The sequence below is a fragment of the Neomonachus schauinslandi genome, chromosome 2, assembly GCF_002201575.2.
Source record: "Neomonachus schauinslandi chromosome 2, ASM220157v2, whole genome shotgun sequence".
Taxonomy (NCBI): Eukaryota; Metazoa; Chordata; class Mammalia; order Carnivora; family Phocidae; genus Neomonachus; species Neomonachus schauinslandi.
This window is the reverse complement of record NC_058404.1, coordinates 27,254,528-27,270,648: the sequence shown is the minus strand read 5'-3', so window position 1 is coordinate 27,270,648 and position 16,121 is coordinate 27,254,528. Positions and strand designations below refer to the sequence as shown.

At 42.7% G+C, this 16,121-nt stretch overlaps 1 long non-coding RNA gene across 1 annotated transcript; it reads right to left on the bottom strand.

Annotated features, from left to right (window-relative positions):
• Positions 1 to 770: 770 nt before the first annotated feature.
• On the bottom strand, positions 771 to 7,012 carry LOC110584078. Its single transcript, XR_002480555.2, has 3 exons — positions 6,931 to 7,012; positions 948 to 997; positions 771 to 818 (listed from the first exon to the last, which is right to left on the bottom strand). It is a non-coding gene; the product is annotated as an uncharacterized LOC110584078 (long non-coding RNA).
• Positions 7,013 to 16,121: the final 9,109 nt, after the last annotated feature.

Below are 16,121 nucleotides of genomic sequence, written 5' to 3'. Positions count from 1 at the left end.
CATTCTGAGACTGTTTCCCCTTTAATATATAAATGATAGGACCTCAAACCTTTGCTTCTCTGTCAAAAATCTGATGCCTGGTGGAGGCAACCTCATGCCTATGTGTAACTAATGTTTACATTAAAGTCCTTCCATTCTAAGACTAAATAAACGATTTCTGAGAAACATCACGAGGAAGGAGGCACTCACTCATGTCTTCCTTGCATCCCAAATCTTTTCTCAACCTGATCTACTTTTCCCTTGTCCTGCCTCTTAACTCTGTTTTATGGGGAGGGGAGATGCTCAAGTGCAAAGGGTTGCATTTGTGATGTTTCTCAGTCCACATTGTCATGGTTGGGCCCTGAAAGGATTCCCTCCCTTGTCTTATATATTTATCTGTTGCCTTTTAGCCTTATTTCCCACTCTTATTCCCCATCCCCAAGAACAACCATTGTCATGGGTTTACTATATGGCATTTTGCTTGAATGTGCTCTTGTGAAGTGTGGACTTCTGCTTTGTGTGTACATATTTCTAAATCTCTGTCAGTGGTATTGAGTCGTTATGTCTGTTTTGCTGGCAAGAGAACCCCTACCCCAAGATCCTTCCTCCCCATTACAGAGAATGTCTTCAAGCAGAGGAGATCTGCTAATATTACACTCTCCCCAGGGTGAAGGAGCACATATTATTCATTCTTTCAACAAAAAGAAGGGAAACGATATAGAACAGTGATTAAGAACACAAACTCTCAGGTTAAACTCACTTTAGTCTGAATCCTGTTTTTTCACGTTATATGACTTTAGGCAAATTACTCAGTCTCTCAAAAAGCTCCATTTCTTCATCTGTAAAATAAAGATGAGAGCAAATCATTAGGTTATTGTGAGGCTTAAATAATCTAGGCTCTGAGCAATGGGGGCCACAGTAGACTAAAATCCAGATAAATGACAGCTTCATTAATAAGACATACTTACCAGAGTGCTCCCAGATGTCAAGCCCCACAGGTCTCAAGCAGGGGAGGGAGCTGAGAATGAAAGACAAACAGAAAGTTAAGAACTTTAAAGACACCTCTGAGATCATAGAGAATTACACAATTAAAAATCTTATAATCATTAATCCTTCAAGTCCCTGGGATAAAACGTTCCAATGGGGATGCTTACAAGCATCAGAGCTGGTTGTTTTCTGTACCAGCATGAAGAAACCAAAGGAAAAGAGTCACTCTCCATGGGAGGAACTTCCTTTTTTTTTTTTAAGATTAAAATATGTACTTTGAGGCATGTGCTTTGCCTCAACTTAGCTTCACCTACCCGCAAATGAGAGTCTCACACACATGTAAACTACCACCTGTCTGGCTCAACTTGGCCACTTGTGTTGTACCGGGGCCATCTTTATTCTGAGAGTTACTATTAAGGAAGCTGAGAGGTGTAGAAAGTTTGTGAGCGCCTGGGAGGTCCCCAGTGAGCATCTGCACCACCCCTTCCTTTACACATGAGGAGCCCGAAGAGATTAAGCTTCTGTTACGTCACACGTTCTTGTTCTTGTGTAACATGCTCCAACAGACATACAATGCTCACACAAATCACCCCTGTGACTGATAGTCAACCACTTCTGGTATTACGTCGAAATTCACAGACACCTGTGTGGAGACAGCAGTGTTGTCTGAACTTTCCCTAAGACCAGGGAACACTCCAGAAAGATCTCTGGAACCAGAATATACCAGGGAGGGAGGCAGCCTCAACTGAGCAAGTGACATGTTCCTAAGCCCCAGAGCCTGATTTAACCTTTAAAGCCCCACCGATTTAACCTTTAAAGGCCATGCCCTAGGGGAAACAATGATCTTAGTCATTGCCCTTCAGCAACATGAACTCCGGACTGTGGGTCTAAAGCAGCCCAAGCCAGGTGAGTCACAAAAGTGACGCCCAAAGCCATAGCGATTGTAACATGATTATGAAAACCTCAACCTGTAGAATTAACTCAGGGAAGCAAGTTGAGTATTTCCTCAAAAAAAAAAAAAAATGTCTTTCGACTAGTCTAATGATTTATAAGAGATCAGAAAATATCTTATGTCTCTATTTATACTTTGCACACGAGCATAATTGCCCAGAATACTGCCGTGTGTCGTTAGCACATGGGAAAGAGATCTGTTGAGTTTAAGCAGAATGGTCAATTACACTTTTCTCTGTTTCTCAATATAATCATTGTATTGTTGCTTTCAAATACTTTCTTTAAAATGTACTATCAGCATTCATAGATATCAACCCAATAATCTGAAATTACATACGGTAACACACATGTAGTTAAGACTAGACAGTTGCCAGTTACGGACATTAGCTGGTCATGGACTGTAGGCATCCTAGTGAAAAAAGTATAAGAAAGGGCAATTCGACTTTGTACTGTTCATGTTAAGGCAATCAGAAAGAACAAATATATGGAGTTTTGTGATTCCAGGAAAATTTCAAAATAGATATGTTTTAGAGTTTTATGTTCACTGGCAGTCTGCCTGTTCTAGATATATGTAGAGAGTTCCCGAAATGTGTCATATTTTTTTCTGATTAGTTTCAGGCTTTATAAGATTCTGCCTATCAAATAAACTGCATTTATTAAGACATAATCAACCTATTTTTCACATTTTAATCATCTAAGATGCATATAACTGTAATCACAGCTTCAGATCAGCATGATAATCAATGTTATCAAACTGAATTAATTTAACTCTAATCAAAAGCAAAAATACCATGGCATTCTAGTTTACTCATGGAGTTTTATTTTGGGAAACATGCGATTTCTGTTGGGACTTTTTGAAATATTAAAACAACCCAAAAATCTCTCTTGCTTCCTTCAAAGACCCTCTAAGGGCTCATATGGCCCAAGGGGCAAACCACTGACTTAGGTCCTCATAAAGGGCCCAGAGAGAGAGGTTATATAGCCTTGGAGAGGGAGACCTGTCTTTTATTCCTTTTCCTATCTCCCCCCAAAAAGGTGTGTGTAACCAAGACATGAGCACAATGCTTACCTTTCTAATGTTTCAATTTCCCAATCTAAAAAGTAGGAGTAACTAACAGACAACTGAAAAGAAGGAAGGAAGGAAGGAACGAAGGAACGAAGGAGGGAGAGAAGGAAAGGAAAGGAGGAAGGCAGGGAGGGAGGGAGGGAGGGAAGGAGGGAAGGAGGAAACAAGCAACTGAAAATCTGCATCTCAGGGCTAACCAACAGCTCTACAGGAGAAGAACCATTTGGGTGGTCTGAGTTCAGAGAAAAGTTTGCAATGTTGAGGTTCACCACTTCCAAGCTCCAGATAAACTCAACCTGTTTGAGGGTTTAAAGAATTCCAAACATTCAACTAGAGCAGATTAGCTCTATTTCAGGGGATTTGAATTCAATAATATTCAGAAAAAGAATACAAGATCAGAGGGAGAAATTATTTTGAATTCTGAACCAGTGAATGAAGCCAAAAGTTTTGACTCAAACCCTAAAGAGATTCAAATTTTATTTCAATTAGAAGCAAAGACTTGTTGGACTATGTCCACATCTTCTTCTGTGGGTTAAAGTATAGCTGTTTAGGAGGACTTTTCTTAGGAAACAGCTTGTACCTCAATAGATAAAGGGATCCTTTAAAAAGTAATGTCTCTAGAACAAGTTTACTGAGACCTAAATTGATTGGCTAGAGTTGCCAATGAATTAACAATTAAGCTAATTCCTAATTAAATGGATCTAGCAGACCAATGACACTTTCTCAGTGCTCTTGAGTTTATGGCAAGGTAAAAATAAAAATTAGCTTCCAGAAATTAGTGAGATGACCTTCATACAGGTTTCCAGTATGTATGTAGTGCCCTGAAGTGACCAGTTCTATGGGATTACTGTCATACAGGGTAAACCTTTGGTAGGAAGGTGAGAGGAAGCCAGAGAGAACAGTGACAAGGTCACACCCTCATAGCCCAGGGGTCATTGTCGCTGTCCATTATAGTGACTTCTTGACTGGAAGTTACAGAGTATGCATGTTAAGAGCACCTCTAAATCAGCCCTATAGTCTTATTCCAAAACCTCATTTCAAACGGATGCTGGGAAAACAAAACAAAACAAAACTGTTTCCTATCATACAATATGCTTCCAAACTATTTGTGTTTGCCCTTGGGAACACGTTTGCTTCCTTGAAGTCGGGCGCTGCATCTGGCTGGTAACACCAGCCCTGTTTATGATAAGCAGCAACCCTCCCAGCAGCCTGGCACCTGGGGGGGGGGCAAGCACACATCAGGAAGCTATTTGTTGTTTATGCATTCTAAGACGATAATCACAATAGGCAACACTTAGGGAGCACTTACTGTCTGCAACTTATGAGGCTCCACCCCTATACTCCGTTTTGGGAAGATTAAGGTGGGCCTAGAAATATGCATTTTTAACAGGCCCCTAGTCCTTAGCCACATCTTTAAAAATGCTGACTTAAAGGAATGCTCTTATTCTGGCCCACATGAGGCTGAAAAACCTAACTTCTGCCATGTTGAGGCTACATGGATTATGTCGGATTTCAAATGTTCCATGACTCAATCTTCCATTATCTCCTACTTTATTTGTATGCTACTTAATGCTCACTAAGAGATTTTTTTTATGGGTGAATATAGTAGCAGTAGTATCGTCGTTTGCATGCAGAAACTCCAACGTCTCAGAAACTGGTGGCATCATGTTACTTTGGAAGTAGAGTTAATGACTGAAAATAGAATTGCTTAAACAGTTGTTTAAGAAGCAGTTAAAGAGTCTACTTCTGATATAGCAGAGTGAGCTCCTACTGGACCTGCCCTCCCACAGGCTACAACTATAAACTCTGAACATTAGAAAAATAAACTCTCTGAAGGCCCTGTGGAGTGAACAAAAGCAAACAGATTCTAGAGAGGGGAGCTAACATTTGGAAGAAGGGAATGGCACAGGATGGCAGGGTGAGCGCCACCCCCTCCTTTTTATTTCTTAGATGGAGGGAAGGTGACTAGGCTGCAAAGCTAAAACTCCCAACAGAAAATCTGTAGTCTTTCTTCCCTAAAGAACCAGAGAGCAGGGTTCAGGGCAACCAGAGCCACTGGAAAGTGAGGTTTGTAATATTGGAAAGATGAAGGCCAGTGACAGGGAAGCATAAATGGTGTGCATAAACTCTGACCAAATATCTAGGTGACTCTAAGTTACACATGTGCAGGGAGAACTGCAAACAGCCCAGTGAAAGGTATAAAAACTAAAAGGAGATTTGAGCTACCATGCCAAATCAGAGTTTTCAGTTTGAGTGCAACCAAGGTATTTGCTTGGAAAAAGACAACACTTTTCCAGATTATCTACAACATAATATTCACCATGTCCAGGATATAATCCAAAATTATTCAGTGTATGAAGAAATAAAAAAAAAAAAGTGACTCATACTCAAGAGAAAAAGTAATCAGCAGAAACTGACTTTGATAGGACCCAGGTGGCAGATGAGGATTTGAAAGCATCTATTATAACTATGTTCAACAAAGTAAAGGAAAATATATTCATAATATAAGAAAATGTAGGAAATCTCAGCAGAGATGTGGAAACTATTAAAAAAATAAAATGGAAATTCTAAAATGGAATAATATTATCTGAAATAAAACCTTCACTAGGTAGACCAGTAAGAGTAAGATGGTGATAGCAAAGGAAAGGGTCAGTAAGCAAGAAACTAGATGGATAGGAATCATCCAATCTAAAGACCAGAAGAAGCAGTTTGAACTCCAGAATCCCTCCCTGATTCAACTCAGCCAGATGACATCCCCCCGATCCCATCCCCAGCAGACTAAAGGTTTATTCTCCAGAGAGGACAAAACAAAAGGTCTCTGGGTTGGGACACCGGGCATAGTTGAGGGTGGTGGCACAATATGGAAGACAGAAAGATAAATTAAAAATTTACATACTAGTTATGGAGATGGCTCCCCAAACACCTCCCAGCCCCCAACACCCCATCCCATGCTAGCTCTCTTTTTCAAAATCTTAGAAGCTGGGCTTCAGGCTTATACTCTCTAAATGGGATATTAGAATGTTCTATGTTAGGGAATCTTACCAACAACCAGGGAGAAAAGACCCAAAGATGCTGACAGATAGCCAAGGTTCTATTCTCCAGCAAAGCCTCTTAGCCAATTCTTATCTAGAAGAATATATGCCTGGAGGGTTGTGTTCTAGGAGCAGGGTGAAGAAAGAGAGCTGGGACTTCCTTCATTCAGTATGCAAACTTGTATAAAATACCCTCATTTTCCAGCCCCACCCTCTCCTATACCAAATATCCCTACCGACATGGTGAGCTGGATGTCCGAAGAATGAGGTCCAGCAGACACTTACTTCTACCTACATTCTCTTTATAATTTTGAACCTTTAACATAAACATATATTATTTGCTCAAAAAAAAATTAATTTTCCGTGCTCAGTAAAGGGACTGACAAATAAATGTGAGGAAATATCCCCAAAAGTGCAACAACAACAACAAAAAAGACAGAGAGAGAGAAGAAAAATAGAACAGAGGTAAGAAACTTAGAGAATCAAGTCAAGAAGTCTGACATCAACTAATAGCTGTTCTAAAAAAAGAATGAAGACAACGGAAGAGAGGAAATTGCCAAAGAAATAATAGAAAACTTTCCAGAACTCAGTAATATGAGTCTCCAGATTGTAACCACAAAGCGCTCAGCACAATGAATGAATAAATAATGAAAAAGGTATGCCAGGCATAAAAGGGAAGCTACTAAAAGCATTTAGAGAGAACAGAAACAGTCCCATACAAAACAGATGAAATCAGAAAGGCATCAGAATGCTCGACAGTGACACTGGAAGCTAGAAGAGATCAAGCCAACACTAGCTTCAAAACTCTGAGGGAAAATCTTTTCAGCCTGGAACTCTATCACCAGCCAAATGGTGGATCAAGTGTGAGGGTAGAGGAAAGACATTTTCAAATATGCAGGGAGTCAAGAATTTTACCTCCAATGCGCCTTTTCTTAAGAAGCTTCTGGAGAGGGGCGCCTGGGTGGCTCAGTCGTTAAGCGTCTGCCTTCGGCCCAGGTCATGATCCCAGAGTCCTGGGATCCAGCCCCGCTTCGGGCTCCCTGCTCGGCGGGAAGCCTGCTTCTCCCTCTCCCACTCCGCCTGCTTGTGTTCTCTCTCTGTCAAATAAATAAATAAAATCTTTAAAAAAAAAAAGAAGCTTCTGGAGAATGTGCTTCTGAGAAATAAGGGAGTGAAGTGAGAGGAAGATGTAGAGCACGGGAAAGGTGTAAGGAAAACCCAAGCCGCACCTGGGCAGCAGGTCTGGCGTAGAACTGGAGGTGGAGGATCAAGGGCTCAGGGAGGGCCGCCTTTGGAGCTGATTGATTATCAGATATTTGACCATTTGAAAGTGAAACAGGAGGTGTTTGACAGACCTGAATGTCGAGGGTGTGTGTGTGCGTGCATGTGTGTGCAACTGTGTGAGTGTGTGTGTGTGTGTGTGTGTTCAGGTGAGGTGAGGTGGGGGTTAAAGAAATTTAAGGAAATGAAGAAACAAGGCAGTTAATTATCTCCAACATTAACAAAAATTCCTAAAACAAAAGGTAACTACAGCACCCCACTTGGTTCAAAGTTGAACAATATACACACAACGATAACAAAGTAAGCACCAAATATGATTTAACCATTAAGTCTTTAGTGGAATTAGAGATATAGAAGAGTGGGATATACGAAAGTAAACTTGATGGCTACAACAGAAATTAATAATATCTAAAATTGAGAAATCAAGAAATAGCAGTGGATGCATATTATATGGCACCAAGGAGGTAAATGCTAAAATAACCAGCTAAAATAGACTGGAAATGACTGCCTCCAGACAGCAAGATCACAGACTGGTTGTAGAGATGGGGAAAGCTGTTTTTCATTATTACCCTTTAAATAGAATGCAGTTGGATTTTTAACCAGGTTATGTATAACTTTGATAAGCTTGAATAGTAGTTAAAAATAAATAAGTACAATAAAATAAAGGCAGAATTGTCACCCATCTGGAGTATTCTAGAGAATGCTTCTGGGAAGGGTAACAATGTAGCTAAAACTTAAGTCATGTTCACCATCTATCTGTGCAGTTGACTACGAGTTGCCCCTTGAAGGGAGATATTATGTCAGACTCCTGAAACTTCTTCTAACTGCTCTCCCCCTTTCTTTTATTTTGTGCTCTATTTAGACTCAATGATTAGAGTGCACATAACATTTACTAAAATAAATTTCAATTTTTAAAGATATTCCAAAAACATTATTTAATTTTATAATAATTGTAAAAAGTAAACATTTTGAAGGCTACAAGTTGTATAAATTATAAGGATAACCCATTGTGTGTATGATTTATAAAAATATAAAGAAGAGATCACTCTCCTCCCCAGAGTTTCAACTTTGGCAGATTTCTAGAGCAGGGCAGAGCGGTTTGAAATCTACTGATCCAAAGACCGTGGGTTTGTAGAGCTTCTGTCCTATTGGGGCTATTTAAATTGGAAGCCATTTAAATCTTGAAACATCACCATCAGAGAAAAATCACAATTTCATATCAACATCCTCCCCGGGTCTAGAAGCATCATTCCCACCCCCCACCCCCTCCCACCCCCCCGTGAAGGCAGCAGCCCAATCATACTAATCATTCTGCAGTAGAAGTAGGTACTCTTGTCACTGTCCCAGTTAGCACAGTCCCTGAGCTACCTGGGGAGGAAACCGGGGCAAAGCCAGCTGGTCATGGTACCCCAAAAGATGAGTTTGAAATTAGAAGGACAGCACCCTCAAGCTGGCATATGCTGGATGGGTTTGTCAGAAGGCATGATATTTTTTCAGTTCTCTTCATCTCCTAGGTCCACTGCATTCTCAGGAAGAGCCCCAAACTCTGAGAATTCTCATTATGGTGGTTGGTTTCTTTTCACTGTCCTCCATGTAACAAGTACCTATAAGAAAAATGCCTTAATGCTCGTGTAGTGAACACTGTGCTCACACACAGACCCATTCACCATTTACAGTAAACACACAGGCTAGTCTTATCAGCCTTATTTTAAAGATAAGACAGATTCAGAGAGGTTAAGTAACTTGCCATTTGAATCCCAAACTGCACAGTGGGATCCCAGTAAGTGCCATTCGAATCCAGTTACATTAACAGATTTCTCCATTATCCACCTGTTCTTGGTTTCTCTTGTCTGCAAGAATAAAGCTACAATATACTTAGATGATTCAGACCCATGGGACATTTTTCAAAGGTCAGATATCCCCTTTTCACGAGTTGGTGTAAGGGCCTTGACAAGAAATCACTACTTAAAGAATGGTTTGAGATGTACTCAGAACCTGAAAAATGTCTTGTCTTTCATTTAAAATCGCATATGCTAAAGGTCAGTCTAACATTATAAGCGTTGTCTTGGGGGTTTTTGGAGAAGAGGGAAAACGGTGGCATTTAAATCATTTAAATTACATCTTAAGTTTCTCTTAGTTTCAACATAATTCCTTAGTAAGTTGAAGGTGCCTATAGCTTTGCAGGGTTTGGGCATCTCTTCAATGTTCTGCAACCTTCCCTTCCTCTGAAAGAAACATTACATAGTTAACTTCCAGAGCGCTCTGGGAACATTTTAGAGATCTATGCATCTTCAGGGGGGAAATGGTTTCTTCTATAAAATATTGTTTTAAACATTTAAAGCCATCTTTGTTAATCTTCCATTTCTTAAAAATTGGGACATCACAGTGACATTATAAGAGAGCAGTTGTCTATAATTTGCACAGCTAAATTTGGTTTCCGGATTGTCAAATATGCAAACGCATTGTTTGGAATAATAGTTAATAATAGTTTCCAAGCAAGTCGGAAATAGAGCCATTCTCACTGAAAAGCAGGAGCCCAAACGCGACTGTCTCTCCAGTAAGATAATGAGTTAATGAGGAGGACCTCTTTCGAACCAATAAACAACACTGTCATTCAGGGTTATCTGGGCACCCACTACCTTGACCATGAAGTCGCTAACCCATCACTATGTGATCACCAAGAATAGACCCATGACTGCCTCTTCAGCAAGGGCATGAGCTAAACAGCTGGCCCCTGTGTCTGAGGTTGCAGGGAAGGATGACTACACTAAGAATAAGGCCCTGGTTTATCAAGCTTCTGCTGTGAACCAGGGCAAGCTGTTGGAGTATGAAAGGGAATGAATTTAAAACTCTGAGCTTCTAGGGCACCTGGAATAGCTCTTTTGATGCGCTGCCCAGAAAAGCCTTCCCAGATCCCCCCAGCACAGGCTTTGCCCTGGATAGCGTCCATCTGTCTCTCCAGACCCATCCTCTGTCCTTCTGTACCCCCAGAGCTTGATCTTTGAGCCCAGTACCCACAAAGCTCCTGCGACCCCTGGTTTGGGCCATTAGAAGAACGAGGAGTGAGCAGAGGACGCAGGGTGAATGAGGATGGGGGATTTATTCCCCAACCTGGAGCTCGGTACACTTCCTTCAACCACCGCTCTTGCCCATCCCCGGCACCCTCTCTGCACCTCCGCCCCTCCCACTTGGGGATGATCATGGCTTCCTGCCTTTGCTGTTCCTGGTGCTTCACCGTTCCCTGATGCTGCTTTTCTTGGGACCTGCTCCATCTCTGCTAACGGGCCCTCTGTGGAACTCGTCAGTCCCCTGCTTTGAGCGTCACGCTTCCCTATGGGACTCTGATGTCGTGGGCCTTGTTCCCCTCATTCGCAGCTAACTGAGGTTGGCTCTGTAACACGAAGATTTCAGATTTTGAAGAATACAGAAGTTGAGGCAGGATGCCTAACACTTCATGCTCGCTCAGCTACCAGCTCTTTATCAGCTCTCTCTGTAAGCTCGAGCAACTCGCCAACACGTCACTGTCTGGCTTTGAAAGCTCTGGGTATTCAGATCCCCAGGTACCCACCCAATGCTCCAATTCCCCTCCCTCCTCCAGTCAGGCCTTTCTAGAACTCCACTGTCCTCCCAGCCTCCACACACGATCTCCCACTCAGTGCCTCGCTTCTGCAAACACATGATTCTGTCTTTGCCCGGAGATGTTACTTTTCAACTGCCAGGGTGCAGAGCGCAGTTCTCAGGCTATGGTAACTTCTCAGTTCTTGTTAATGGAAAAACTTGGGAACAACTCAAGGCATGTCAGTTGACATCAATGGCAACTTATAATCACCCATATATTTGGACCCATTTGCCTCCGTGTTCTGTTATAGACTGGTGTATTTTTTTTAAGGCATTTGGAAGTTTTAAAAATGTAACATATAGCGCATCCTACTGTGTGTGTGTGTGTGTGTGTGTGTGTGTGTGTGTGTGTGTCTATGGCTATCTAAATATAATTTGTCTGAGGGTGGGGAGCAGAGGGTAGACCCGTGATATGAAAAGGACGGGCTCTAAAATAGTGGAGACCTGGGTTTCAATTCCAGCTTATGCTACTTGCTGTGTCACCTTGGACAAGTTGCTTAGACTTTTAGATCCTATTTCCCCTTCTGGCAACAGGGTGGTGACCCCATCTCTGCTGTAGGTTATTTGTGAGGGCTACATGATTTATTTTATGTAAAGGGCTTGGCACACAGAAGGTGCTTGCTAAGTGTTCATTTCCTTCCTTCCAGAATTATGGCTCGTAAACAAAGAAAATCCTGGAGTTCCTTGGAAGTTCTGTTGGTTTTTGTTTTCCCAAGAGTCCTTGATTCTTTGAGTCAAATTGCCCAGGATCAGAAGCTGGGACACTAGAAGCTTTACAGCAAGACAAAATAAGCTTTGTACAGCAAATACCTTCCAATTAATCTTAATCAAAGTCCCTTGAGGTCAAATGTTTAAGCGTTGGAAATTGAGGTGATTAATAAGACTTCATAGTAGAAAAGCCTTAAATTTTGTTACCTGCCTCCTGGCTCTTTAGAAACTAGAGATGGCTTGAGAAGTACAGTAAAAGTGTCAATCAGCTTGTTAGATGTCTTTAGCCCAACTCTTCAACCTGTTCTATCTCAGTAGCTAACAAGAAAATACAGAGGCAAAAGGGAACTTCCAAGTATGATGTGTATGCTCACTGTCTTGGTCTTGGTCATGGGGATTGTTCCAAGTATTTACATATAAATGCAGTTTATGACCATCTGCAAATTATACCTCAATAAAGGTGCTTTTAAAAGTCACCCAGGAGGGGCCCCTGGCTGGCTCAGTCGGTTGAGTGGCTGACTCTTGATTTCAGCTCAGGTCATGATCTCAGGGTCCTGGGACTGGGCCTTGCATCCAGCCCTGTGCTCAGCAGGGAGTCTGCATGGGATTCTCTCTCTGCCTCTCCCCCCTACACCCCCCTTCTCACTCACATGCATGCTTGTGCTCTCTCTCTCAAATAAATAAATAAATCTTTAAAAAATAAGAATAAAAAAATAAAAGTCACCCAAGAAAAATAAATTTTAAGAAGAGAAAAATTTTCATTGGCTTATGCACTTGACTGTTTTGTACATTTTACTGTATATAAGTTCAACCTCAATAAAGTACTACATGTGCGAAAAACACAAGATGTCAAATAGTGAGTATAGTACGCTATCTTCAGTGTAAGAAATAGAAGGGGTATAAGATCTGCATAAGAGTCCTGGAAAAATAAATAAGAATCTAACGACAATTATCCAGACTTAGGGCCCAAAGAGAGGAGAACAAGGACAGAGGAAGGAGTGAGGATTTTAACCCATACATTTTTAAATCCTCTTGCTCTAGGAACTCTATAAAATAAAAAAATAAAGAGTCTTTAAATGAAAATGAGTAACCAGGTGATTGAGGTGGGGGGTTGAAGCTGGGAGGAGAAAAGGCAAGACGGGCGTTTTCTAAAATCAGAAACAACTTGAAAGTACAAATAAGAAAAGACCAAATTGGAAGAAAAGACCAAACTGTGAGATTCAGGGACAAAACCGTCCACCATCTGAGGTCACTGAGCAGACATGAGCTGTTTGCCACGTGACTAATCTCCTGCCCAGGAGTATAAAGATTGCTATCCTCAAAACAGATTTGCCAGAATATTTAAAATTAAACAAACCTTAGCACCCCCAGCTCCCCACATTCTACTGAAAGGGGTCTCCACTGTACCAACACGTCTCTTTTGTCATCTGGGTGGTATCCCCTAAACAGAACTTCAATGGGTCATTATGCTAAATGCCCCCCTCTGCAGTGAGGGGGAGGATGGAGGTGATCACAGGAATGAAGAGGGTAGAAAATCCACTTCTTTCCACCTTGGGGAGGGGGAGCAGAGACAGAGCAGGGAGATGGCAGAGAACCCACGCCCCCCCCCCCCCAACCCCGCTCTGCTCCTGTCGAAGTCTGCTTTAATGCCCTCTGGAGGGAGGCTGCCACAGAGGGCGTGGGCTGAGGAAATCAGGGTGAGGAGACGCGCCTCCCTGCCCTGCTCACCATCACCTCTAAGGAGCTGTTTATCATTTTGGATCCTTAGTTCTCCTGCCTGTAAAAGAGAAGGGGTCGAACTCCCTTGCCCAAATCCTTTGTGGCTTGCAAATGTTCTGATTTCAGGGTGACATGGGGGGTTTCCCGCCTTGGCTGACGCTGGGTTAGCCGGAGGTAACTCACTGAGCGTGTGGCAAGCAGGGCTGTGCTGTCAGTGCTCGGCTGGATTGGCAAAAAGGAAGGGGCGGCCCCAGAAAGGTGTGGAATGCAGCTCTGCAGGATGCGGGCCCAGCCCCTTCCATTCTCCACGCAGGGAGTCATCTGGGTCCCTTCAACCCTCCTCTTCTGCCAGTCACTCTCCTGCTCATTGAAAAAGACCAGTTAGACTTCCTGTCCATCAGCACTTGAGTTAGAAGGTCTTAAGCAAGGCCTTAGACTTCCTGAAACTTGACCTCTTGGCATCCTTACCCACGATATGCCAGCCACGCATGCCCATGGCCCTCCCCTTCTGCAGGTGCACTCCTGCACCACTGGGCACTCGGTTCACCCCCACAGGCTTGCCCTCATCTGCGCCATCAACAAGCTGTTTTCCAAGATCCACGGTGTGAATCAGATACCTCCCTGGCTCCAGGGGGACACAACAAGAGGAATTACCTTCTATTCTGCTTTGGCCTTCAAAGCAGGACACCAGAAGGACAGGGAACCAGAGAGTGAGGGGACACATCTGATGCTGAGTTTTACACAATAGAGTTTGAACTCAGGCCATTTAACCTCCACTGTCGAAGCTAACATCCAGTGCTTATGACCATTATTGTTTCATTTAGATTCCAAAATATTTTCATATTGCAATGCAAGCTTCTACCCAAGATTGATCTCTTCTCTCCACTGTTACCTTTCATTGATTTCATTCCAGCAGCTTTATTTCAAGTGAATCCAAGCAGATTTCCTCTTTTTTTTTTTCTCTTAATTCATTCCTAGGGAAAACTGGTCTTCAAAGACATTAAAAGACCCATTGCGCCTTGTAAGCATAGAGAATACACTTTCTCCTTCTTTTTGCCTCAGCGGCCTCCAACCCAAGTCCACTCCTCTTGCATGCTCTGGTACATGCTCTGGTACTCCTCCACCCATAGTTTATAGGTAGAGGAATGACAGGGTCACAGGATGCCTGGGATCCTTCCTGGCTTGCCAATGAATCACTACTTCCATGGCATTTCAAAGAACTACCAATCGATCAGCCCCTATCGATCTAGTTATGTATTCCTGCAAGCAAGCCACTCCAAAACCTAGTGGATTTAAAACAGCAATCACTTCTTTATCTCACAAGTGTCTAATCTGGACAGTGCTTAAAAGGGAAGACTCATGTCTACTTCACACAGTAGCAACTGGGGTGGCCCAATGAGGGACTGAACGATCACTTCCCAGATGTCATATTCTCATGCCTGGAAAGTCAGTGCTAGGAGTAGGATGGGAGGTCAGGGCTGGGGGCTTCAGCTCGTCTTTACACGGACCTCTACCTAAGCTACTCAGCATACTGTCAGCGTGATGAGTGGGTTCCAGGGGCATCCCAAGACAACATGGCGCTTCTATGACCTAGCCTCAGAGGTCACACCATGTCATTTCTACCCTACTCTATTGATACAGTCATAAAGGCCAACTTAGGTCCAAGGAAAATAGACATAGACCCAACCACTGTATGGGCAGTGTCAATGTCAACTGTAAGAGCATGGGGGATGGAAGATTGCCCTTTATGCTGCAATATTTGCATACTTACTCTAATATAAAAAATTCTGTTTTCCTCCATAATGTTCAAGTAGTATTCACACTCCTGGGAGAGGTACCGTGTCATCTTTGATTCGACAAACACCCCAGCACGAAACCATATCCCTACAGATGTTTAACAAGAATGGCCCGCCCCACCGTAACTGGTGAGCACTTCATCTGACTCGTAGCTGGCATGCTGTAAAGGGTAGTTACAACTTTCATCATTATTTAATACTAATAATGCTAACTGGCTGGGCAATACCAAATGAGGGGAGATGGCAAAATAATTCTCCCTGATAGGTCCTTGTAATTTATAATCCAACTAACCCAGACAGTGTTTTTTGAAAAAAAGAGAGCTATTTAAAACCATCTGGCTTTTCTACCCTCAGAGAGGCATTGCCCAACTGAGAAAACCCTGGAAACCCTCAGAAGCTTTACACTTGCAAGGTGTGATGGACTTCGGGCTCTCAGATGTCTACTATTAGCAGCTGACCATGCTAACCGATACAGAGCCTAATGCTGCTTTCCCAAGCTTCACTTTCTCTAGAGACTTGCTCTTCCCACAGAAAATCAACTCCAGTAGCCACTCCCAGCTTTTCAGTGTTTGCTAGTACTGTGCTACTCAAAATGGGGTTCACAGACCAGCAATATTTACCCTCAATAGAAATGCAAAATATATGGGCCTCACCCCAGATGTACCAAATGAGAATCTGTGTTTTTAAAACTCTCCTGGGGGTGCTTGGGTGGCTCAGTCGGTTAAGCGTATGCCTTCGGCTCAGGTCATGATCTTGGGGCCCTGGGATCGAGCCCCTCATGGCGGGCTCCCTGCTCAGTGGGGAGTCTGCTTCTCCCTCTGCCTCTGCCCCTGCCCCTCCCCCCACTTGTGCACACGCTCTCTCTGTCTCTCAAAGTAAATAAATAAAAAATAAAAATAAAAAATGAAAGCTGTCCTGGTGATTCTCTTGTGCACACTCGAGTCTTCCAGCTGCCCTGCAGTGTGACCCCTCAGGCAAGCCTGC